Source organism: Gavialis gangeticus, unplaced genomic scaffold (genome assembly GCF_001723915.1).
Source record: "Gavialis gangeticus isolate Ggan-Ray unplaced genomic scaffold, GavGan_comp1, whole genome shotgun sequence".
NCBI classification, from domain to species: domain Eukaryota; kingdom Metazoa; phylum Chordata; order Crocodylia; family Gavialidae; genus Gavialis; species Gavialis gangeticus.
The window spans coordinates 205,507,133-205,517,707 of NW_017728992.1; the positions used below are offsets into that span (position 1 = coordinate 205,507,133).

The 10,575-nt window shown below is 45.9% G+C and overlaps 1 protein-coding gene across 2 annotated transcripts in view; it reads right to left on the reverse strand.

Moving 5' to 3' along the window:
* TSNARE1 (t-SNARE domain containing 1) overlaps positions 1 to 10,575 on the reverse strand; it is a 1,046,259-nt gene that overhangs the window by 923,701 nt on the left and 111,983 nt on the right. For both annotated transcript variants that reach the window (XM_019528236.1, XM_019528235.1), the window contains exon 2: positions 7,200 to 7,274. The gene's annotated coding sequence lies outside the window, so the exon portion shown is untranslated. The remainder of the gene's footprint in view (positions 1 to 7,199; positions 7,275 to 10,575) is intronic.

The following is a 10,575-nucleotide window of genomic DNA, read 5'->3' on the forward strand; positions in this document are numbered from 1 at the left end:
CTGAAAGGAAGCTAGAGGGAATCAGCCAAAAAATTCATTACCAATATTACCTTTAGAGCATCTCATTCCTGTGCATGCTATAAAATAGACCCACGCCTGTCCAGGGGAGACAGCTGCATCATCAGGCTGGTCTGTGCCATGCACGGGAAACACTTCAGCAACCCCTGCAATGCAGCCACCCTCTGCAACAGCAATAGCAGTTAGCAGTGTTGTGACAATTCAGGACAGAAGAAGAGAACAGTGCGCCCAGCTGAAACGGCAGAGGAGACAGAGGCTGGCTGTCTGCAGTGAGCCCAGCTGCAACTCTGCTGGACCACGAGGGGGAACAGACTCGTGCGAGAAGCACCATGTGATCTTTAGTGACCACAAGAGATCCACACCCCAGCTTAATGACGGCAACACACAAACCATGGGCACAGGCCCAGCAAAGAGCACAACCCTCATGATGCTCTGATGGTGTAATACGCCCAGCACAGGGTAGACGCTATATCTGTCATGACGGCCAGCTGTGGGTCCCAGAGGTGGAAGGCTTGTGTTGCCAAGCCACCCCTTCTCCCTGCACTGAATTCAACTGCCCGCAGGGGAAGCGACCTTCCACATCAGCACCATGTGATACTAATGTCTCATTTAAATGGGACGTAAACCCAGGGAAGCATCACCAATGGCAGAGGGCTAGGGACAGAAGTTACACATAAACCAGTTTAAGTCATCAGAAACTGCTTTAAACCTGTAACAGAACAGAGGCTCCGTGCACATAAACCAGTTTCAACCCGGTGCCCACCCTGTGCTTCGGAGGGCTGACTACAGTGCAGTAAGCCTGGGGGCATTACATTATCAGAGAGCATCTGGGGGGTTGTGCTCTTTGCTGGGCCCATGCCCACGGTTTGTGTGTTGCAGTCATTAAGACGAACCTGGTTGAATGTAGAATCAGACTTAACTGATTTGGGTCAAGCCAGTTTATGAAACTCCTGTCCCAGACCCCTTCCTAGTTCAAGGTAAATCAGAGACCCTCAGCATCCCAACATGGTTTCCAACCCTGAGGTGAGCTGAGCTGTCTGCTCCAGCACAGAAGGGTTGGGAGTGAGGGGTGGGCAGGGACTGCATGCCTAGGAAAACCCCGGCTGCGAAATGGGGCCAGGGAGGGGGGGTTAAAACTTCCCTTCCCCCAAGTACAGAACTGCCCTGCCAAAAAAAAAAACTTACTGCTGGCTGCAACTGTGGACTCCAAATCCCAGCAGCACCTGAAAGCAGGAAGACGAAGTGATGAGCAACCCTGCAGAGTCCTGCAGCTGTGAGTCTGGACTGTAAATCCCAGAGACCCTGGGAGCAGCAGGAAGAGGAAGTAAACACACAGCCCATGCTGGCTGTGTGCCAAAGAGCCATGCTCTAGCACCCCACCAGCTTCTGGCCTAAGCCACTGCAGGCATGTGGTTGCATTTCCTGAATCAAAAGTGAATGTCTGTCCATCTGTTTCTCAGTTTAACCTTTGTATCTCAGACTAACCTGCAAAGACTGAATCCATTCAGCTTCAGGCTTTTTGACTGTCTGTACTTAGCCCTCCAGTTCAAACCACATGCAGCACTGAATAACCAGGGAGGTCATTTCTGCTTAGCACCCTCCCCACTGAGAATCAGGCATCCCCATGCTCTCCAGCACTCTTTGCTGCTTCTACACATCTTTGAGAGATGTGGTGGCTTCCAGCTTCTGAGAGGATGTCAAAGAATGAAAAGAGAAATATATGGTAAAGAGAGATTCAAGGAAGTAAATTCATGGCAGCACCTTTTTAAAGACTGGGTAAAATTTGGAGCATAGTGATGGGAGGTCCTAGCAGCATGGGAATTCTGCCTCCATCAGATCACCATGCACAAAACACAAGGGCATCTTTTCAGAGGTTTTTGATGCAATTACCTGGGGGAGGGGAGGGGCAGTGGATGGGAGAATTAGTTTGTCATCTTCAATGCAAATTTGAAAACACACGGGACAGCACTACATGCATGGCATGCAGTGGGGTGGAACCTATAGCATACCTTTCAATTCAGCTAGTTGGTGGCATCACAAATTTAAACAATATAAAAAAAAAAAACCCAAGCAGTGCTGTAAAGAACCACAATATTGGCAAAGCTACCACAAACCCACAGCAGGTTGGGAAATACTAGACTAGTCTGACAAAGCACAATTATCTAATAACAGGTCTGGGGATCAGCAATGGGCAGGATGATGACAATAAGGAAGTGTGGTGATTGCGCTGTAGGAGTCTGGCCAAGGCATCTACCCTTTCTATAAAATTCAGATTTTTCCATCTACCAAGTAAGCAGGGCAAAATAAGTTTTATTTCCCCAGTGCATGTAAAGACCTGAGATCCTAAGGAAAGAGAAATTATTGAGAGATATCCCCTACCAGCATCCCCCAATCATGACAAGATCTAGCATGAAACATGCTTCGAAGAGGTGAGAGGCAATGCGGGGATGTTATCTCTACCATTTTCTTCATCCTGCTCTGTAAAACATCAACATTTTTAGCATGCTGCAGTAAGCACGAACTGTGAGCCAGCATGCTTCAGCATCAAAGAGGAACGAGCAGTCAGAACAGAAGCAAGCAGAAAACTATTCCATCAGGCTACATATCATAGTTACAGAAACAAACCCTGAAGCTTATCGACAGGTTAAGTGCAGTCCACTTCAGCTGTGGAAGAACATTACAGTCCCCCTGCAAAGCAGAGCGATGCTCAGTTTATTAGGGGTTACTCAGTGCTGATGCTGTGTGGGATGAGGACAGCAGTTTGGAGAGCTACACCTGACTCAGTAGGATTTCAGCGGGACACTGTCAACTAGAATGTATTATTTTGCCAGTTGTGTAGATTCAGAAGCCCTGCCCTCAGCGGAGATCGGCCTTGATTCTTTTCACCCTTATTTTGCTCCGAGAGGCGTTTTTAAGCAGGCAGACATCCCAGACTGATGCAGGGAGGACAAAGCTCTAAAGCACATACGTCCCCAAGACATGCAACAGCCAGGAGGTCAAGCCCACTGCCTCCTGCAAGGCTGTCCGGTGATGGCCAGAAAGCAAACCCTGGCCCTTTTGGCTTTGAGCAACATCTCCCCCATTCCAAACAGCAAATCTGCAACGTCCTGTGGCCGCTGGATGGTGAACGGCTGGATGAAGCTAGACCACGGCTTCCACCATGAGTACATCAGCACCGTGCAAGCTGCAAGCCCTGGTACTTTTTGCAGAATCAGAGAGAAGTGGGGCTGGGAAGAACCCCCAGCGGTCATCTACTCCAGCCCCCAGTCATACCTAGATGGTTCACAACGTGCTTAAATTTCAGCACATTGGCAAATGGAAAACCAGATGCTCAGCTCTCTGCTACAGCTTTTACTCCCAAGGGCTCTGCTCTCCTGATCCGCTGGAGCACCCCAGCAGTCTCACACAGCTGCTTGGAGAGGTAAACGCCATAGCAAACAGCTGGTGCATCCAGTCAGTCCCAGTTCGTAGCAGCTACATACAACTCCCACATTGTTCACAAGGCCTGCTTTGTGCAGGCCAGGAAGAAACCTAACCCTGCAAAGTATCCACGTTCCAGTAAATCCACATGTGATCGGATACCACAGAAATGGGAACAGATTGGGGTGGGTAAGCCGCACGGCTCAGCACATGGGATGCTACGTGACTGCGACAAATGTGACAGCCTCTGCCTGTACGTATCAGCACATCAGATGGTAGCAAGTAATCCTTCACACAATCCAAGCTCCATAGACACCCCCCATAGGCTTTTTAGACCAGAGGAGACCACTGCAATTATCTAATATGATCTGCTGTATAATCCAAGCCACAAAATTCAGACTAGTGATGTAAGCCTGTAAGTGCTGGTGAAACTACAGTATAAGGGTTTAAAGACACCAAGAGGTGGGGAGTCCAACACCTTCCTGAATAAGGTATTTTAATTTTTTTTAAGAGCGGGAGAAAATTAATAATTTACCCTGTATTAAAAGCAATGTGCTCATCTACAGAGAATGCAAAGTAGTGTTTAACCTCACAGGTTATATAACTCCTCGAGGCCACATTCAACCGTGCCCAGTTCTCCACTCAAGGCCAGTCTCCAGCACGCAAAGGAAATCACGTCTCAAACCAAGTCACAGAACCAGAAAGTTAGAGACCCGACAGAAAAAACCACCATCAAGTAGATCTCCTCTTCAGATGTAGCTCCTAATGAAACAAGAACGCAACAGGGTTTATAACGTGATGATACCCTTTAAAAGGGCCTGCCCTTTCACTCTGAGACCTAAACAAACCACATCAGAATACCAATGTCTCCTACATCTCATTTTTTAGGTAACCTTGGTGTTAGCACAGCCCTGGAGATTGAAATTATCTGTCCACATAGAAGGTATGAGTCTCAACTTCCCTTAAATGGGACAGAAAAAACCATACGGCTAACGTTTCCACGTCTGTAAGTGTTCAATTTTTAAAACAGCCCAACATACCAGGGTAGGAGTCAAAGATGTCTCTGCTGTGAAGCTGCAACAAGCCAAGTTGAACCCACAAACTGAAGCAAACACACACACATGCACACACTCTTTAACAGGAAAAGAAAAGCAAAAGTATGCACACATACCACACTCACATCCACACACTTTTTCTAAGGAAAAAAAGGTAAAAGGCTCCAAACTGAGGGCAGCAGAACACTATTTTTTTTTTCAGAGCACAAACTCTTCAGTCAGAAAAGTGAATAAATAATTTACAATAAAATTATGCCCAGTTTCAGATCGCAAAACCAGCCATTCAAAACTCTGCTCTCCCCACTGCCAATGCCGAAGTTATGGGAGCTCGGGCTGAAAAACACAGCCACTATCACAAGCAACTTAATGAAAAAGGCATCCATGTAAATCAGTGGCTGACTCCTACAACTCCATGTTAAGGAATGATTCAAGCGAGGGAGAACAGAAGAGCGATTATAGGAAAAGTTATGTGCACGGTGAATGGAGCTTTGCTTCTGCTCTCTTGGCCGAGAACAGAGCTAGTCACTTGTGAAATCTGCTGGTGAAACAGATGGCACATCCTCAGGGAGGTAACTCGGGCACTCTCATCCAATTCCCAGGAGAGTAACTGGGACACTACAGGGGCCCCCAAAATACAGGCAGTCCTCGGACTTATGACACAACTGGTTCCTGAAAACCACATCTTAAGTTGAAACGTTGCTACTCGGAACCAACTTTCCCATAGGAAACAATGTTATAAATGGGGGATTGGTTCCTGAACCAAGGCCCGACCCCCTATTTTCACCAAAAATAACCCAGAATTTTGTACTCAATTATAGATGAGTAATATAGCTACATAATGTATTTATACTGTAAATAGCAATCATATTGACTTGGAAGGACAACTTTCAGTTGACTTTGCTGAACTTTTTGAAGGGCTCTTGGCTGGAATCTTCTCAGGAGGTCTTGGCTGCAGGTTTTTGTGGAGTCTTGTCTGAAAGAAAAAGTGTCCAAGGAAGTTTGGACAGATGTTCTCCAGAGAGATGAGAACGGATCAAGCATCGCGTTGGATCAAGCATCGTCAAGTCGAAACAGGGCATCAATTTATGCACGTTGTAAGTGCCGTTCCTTGCAACTCGAAATGTTGCAAGTCGAGGACTGCCTGTACAGCCAACCTCGGTGGTATGGACCTGGCAAATACAATGGCAGAGAGACAGCCAGTGCCACAGTTGTAAATCCTGGCATGCCTCAGAAGATGTTATGCACAAACCATTGTTCACGTTCCACCTTGCATTTCAGCCTGGTGAGCTATGCCCACATTGCCAAAACTTTGCACATGGCAACAAGACTAGGAGTGTCTTTCCGCAAGACAACAAGTGCAAGAGTGAGCCCCAAATTGTACATTCTCAGAGATACTGAACACGCAGCACTCTTGTCAGCTTGGGTGACTTCGCTTGACCTTAGGCACCTAACATGGACTTCAGGTACCCAACTTTAAGCAATCAAGTTTCAAAACACTGGCCTCTACAGAAATACTGCATCAGCAATATACATCCAGAGCTGGGAGTGGGTGGTAATAAGACTGCCAGAGCCAACCTGAGCAGGGTGTGGGGCCTGGGGCAAATCAGCCCATGCCTGGCCCTGCCCCAGACCCAAAGAAGCTGCCACCACCACTGGCAGTGGTGGCGACAGGGGCAGCAAGTGTTTAGACTCAAAGCAAGTGGTGGCGGTACAGAGTCACCGCAGCTGCTCCGCTCAGCTCTGCACGGCCCCCCAAACTGTGGGACCCAGGGCAGTCACCCTAATTCGCCCCTTCCAGGGACACCCTAAAGACTGCTAGTGCCTAGCATACTAACAACAACTACAAATCCCTCCACGTATTTGGAAATGCGCATCTATAAAGTCACTCTTGAAGTCACTCTAGTTAATCAAGTCCGCAATGAAACCTGTGACAAGCAAGGGCAGGGTATGTATGATCTATGGGCAGCTCACCAAACCTACCTGTAGGAGGAAGCGTTCGATCTCCGTTGATACAAAAACCAAGGATGCAGAAGTGGGAGACCAGCCACACCCTCATCTATGCTTGAGTAAGTAAATAGGTGTCTTGTTAAAACAGTTAGGTAGGCAGTATTTCAAATCACCACCGGCTATTGTGGTTCAGTGGTAGAATCCCTGCCTGCCATGTGAGAGAGCTGGGTATTTCCGGACACGTGTATAACTATAGCCATCAAGGGACCAAATGTCCCAACTCAGTCTGACCTCTGGATTCTGTCTCAATGATCAAAAAAGGTGGGGATGAAAGGTCTGGGCAGCCTCCACTCCTCCATAGGCACATGTGCCAAAGGTCCTGGTGAACACCCAGGCATATACCATGATCCAGAAGGATCGACGGTTGCCTATGTTTCAGATCACATTAGTGCAGACACTGCCTAACGCCTTTAAATTAACATGACCTGGCAGTTTGAAGACAGGATGCAAATAATGAATGGAGTGTCTTCCTGGAAGGCTTGGAAAGGAAAAGCAGACTGATATCTTGCAAGATCCAAACCCCATTTAGCCGACTATGAACCCAAGAGAGAGAGCAGTTTCTAAAATTATCAGTGATGAAGAACCAGAAACAATGCCATCCACCATGGAAACCATGCAAGGTGTTCCAGCCTTTGCAAGGTCCAGGACTTCCCTCCCAGATCACAATCGCCAACTGTCAACAAGATCCTTCCCCCTTACCTAAAAGGGCCTGTAGAGGTGATTTACCAATTGCTCACGTCCTCTCCTCCCCGTTAGACGAGATTCTTCTACAACCTGAAATGCAAAACGTAACTTATTTAGTGCTGGGGAAAGAAAAACACAACATACTTGTTACTGTCAGAGATGTACCAAACTACTCACAGCCCTTTGAATTGTGGTTCCAGCAAGAGCCCCTACACTTTGGGGGATGTTTCATGGACTACTCTGCTCAAAAGGAAGCAAAATAAGCTTTTGCAGGGAGAACAAACTCCCCAAAGGTAATTATTTGGAGCTCTTCTGTGCGGTGAGGGTGTGCAGTCCTCAGTTTAAAGATGAGCAAATTAATCACCAAGGAGCAGCACCCACCAGCATGATCTCCCTCCGTGAGGGGGAGACGAGGGAGCTGGACAGCATGGGTGTGGGATCATCCAGGATGGACAAACCCAAGTTTGGCTAATCTACTTAGTTCATCTCCTCATACTTTGCATCTGGAGACACCCTAGTTGAGAACCACTGATTTTAAGCACATGAACCACTCCCATGGGAAGATCCAGGATTTAGAGAAGGGGGGTGCAGATGGTGTAGCACATCATCATATACAACAAAACGCATATTTTGTCTCCAGTTAAAGAGAAACTACATGCATTGCTAATATGCTAGGAAACTGGCATTGTATTTAAGTTAAGATCAAAGCGAAAACAAATGCAACTACTGGAATGTGCACTTGTTTGCTAGATTATAAATGTAAAAGCATGCACAACAAACAAGGCAAAAAAGAGACAAGATTCAAAAGATATTGTGCCACTAGACTTTTAGTCATCATAGTTGAATGCAAGTCTCTCATGCAGGTGCATAAAACAAAATCTAGCCTTCTTGAGATTTCTGATAGTGTCTCCAACACTTCCACTGTCAGTCATTTCTACCCCTGAGTAAATATTACTACATCCGAGTTAAGATTTTTAGCTAGAGCTAAAAAAAGGTCTGCAGGGCTGTGAAATAAAGAGAGACAGCACCAAGAACTGCTAACAGACAGCAACATTGCAGAAGAAAGGACAGTTTGAATAGTGGACCATGAAGGCCATTAAAAAGGAGAGAGGGTTGTTAACACCTATTGAATGCAGAGACATCAGCAGGAATCAGGGGGATGATAATGAGCCAGGAATCAAAGGGGGCTGTAACTTCATCACTGCACCTCCTCCCTGGATCTGCCCCCATCATTCCCCTGGCTTAAGCCCTAAATGCTGCTCACTATAACTCTCAGCTACTTTCCAGTGAATAGAGGGGATAGCACTAAAGAGCAGGACCACAGTTCAGGGGCAGAGACAGGCGGGTGCCACGGTGCTGCTGCACCCTGTTTTGATTTCTGCTGCACCCAAACTTTGACACCAATTGCCTGGGAGGGGCGGTGGCATTTTTATTCAGGCAGGGCTGAGGGAGTCAACTGACTGCATGGCTCATTTTAATCTACTCGATTGCTTTGAAACACTTTCCACAGTATTAACAAACTTCACTCCTTTTTAATAATCTTGATGTTCAATCAAGCTATCCTTTCTTTGACAGTTCTGCTGCCTGATAGCTGCTCCTGGTAATTTAGCTCCTATTTCACAGCCCTGAAGATTATTTTTAACTGTAGCTAAAAACATTATCTCAAGTAAATACCAACTCGGGTATGGAAATAACTTTCAGTGAAGCACCGGATGCATTGCCAAGATACTCAAGAAGCCTAGACTTTGTTTCACGAATCTGAAAAAGACGTACATTTAACTCTAATGACTACAGGACTAATGAAACATTTTGATTTTTTTTGTGCCTAGTTTGTTTTTCAATATGTAACAGCAAATTAATGCAAATTCCAAAAAAGTTGCATTTGCTTTTTCTTCAATTTTAAATAGGATAATATAGTTCTAAGCCCGTAGCATATTAGTAAAGCAGGTAATTTATTTTAACGGGAGGAAAATGTGGGCTGTGTTATATGAGAAGATGCACCACATCATCCACACCCTCCTTTTCAAAACTCTAGGTCCATCCATGAGATAGCTGTACCACTTATCCACATGCTGGTACCTCCAGAAGCACAATCCCCTTACAGCCACAATGGAGCAGTGAGAGAAAGTGTCCCCTGCTGTGACAGACATAGAAATCTTCCATTAGATTCTGTCTCTCAATTAACTATGACACAGTTAAGCTTTTAAAACATGATACAGCATGTCGCAGCTACTCGTGGCAAATATTATATCTTCAAGCACATAGACTGCAGAATAAGAGGTTGAAAGCCAGAGGACTCCTGAGCATGCCAAGATTGCTTGCAAATGCCATTAAGAACAATTTTTAACGGACCTAATTGGGAAATAAAAATAAACAGCCATATCCATTAGTCACCAACATATCACCTATATCCTTTTGATTAGTGATCTTTAGAACTACCCCGATTCCTACTTCTGGTTAATAATGCATATGAGCATCTACTACTTATTCAAAACTGAGGCATAAATAGCCAAGTGTGTTGCTATATCTTTGATGAATCTGACTACACGTGCCGACTCCCTTCCTATTTTAAATGTTGCTGTAATAAATACACTTGCTGATATTTACATATATATGTGCATGCCCACATACTCAAACATCAATCTGTAAAACCCTGAACTAAGTTAGTTTTCCCACTAGCAGGTCTGACTCAAATAAAAAAAAAAACTTTTGCAATCACAAGAAGAATTATTATTGCAGCATCGGTATTGCAGCACTGCATACAGACTCAGCTGAAACCAGGGCCAAACTGTGCCAGAAACTTTGCAAACAAAGAGGGAGGAACAACCCATGCCTAAAAAAGAGATCAGAGCTCCAGTGGAGAGAATGGGCATAGGGTGGGACCAGGAAGAGATGCACAGAGTGGGGGTTGCCTCATGTCACACACGCAGAAACAAAGCCCAGTGTCTCTCCTTTCTACATGCAGTCCCATGTCCTATATGGTAGGCCTAACTAACTCCAAAATAACTTGGAAATTCCTGAGTGTTGCAGAAGCCAGCACAAACACACGAGCTTGCCACGGTATATAAGGACCATCACAGCCCTGATTTATGAAGGGACCAAGCAAGACACAGAAAAAGGTTACACCCTTGCCCCAGTGACTCCTATGCATGGCACCAAGGGGACTGCAAGAAATGGTCTGGACCAGGAAGTGAGATCTTTGACCTTCTGCAGTGCCGAGCTCTCTGTGGCACTGCAGCAGCAACGTCAGGTTATCAGCAATGAGCTGCTGCTTCTAATGAAAGTTTTCACTATCTGTTGCATCCTAGGAAAATACCAAGGTGAAATGCAGAGAGGCAGGAAGTACGGGGTCTAGTCAGCAGGTTAGCCTTATATCAATTATGGAGAGCAG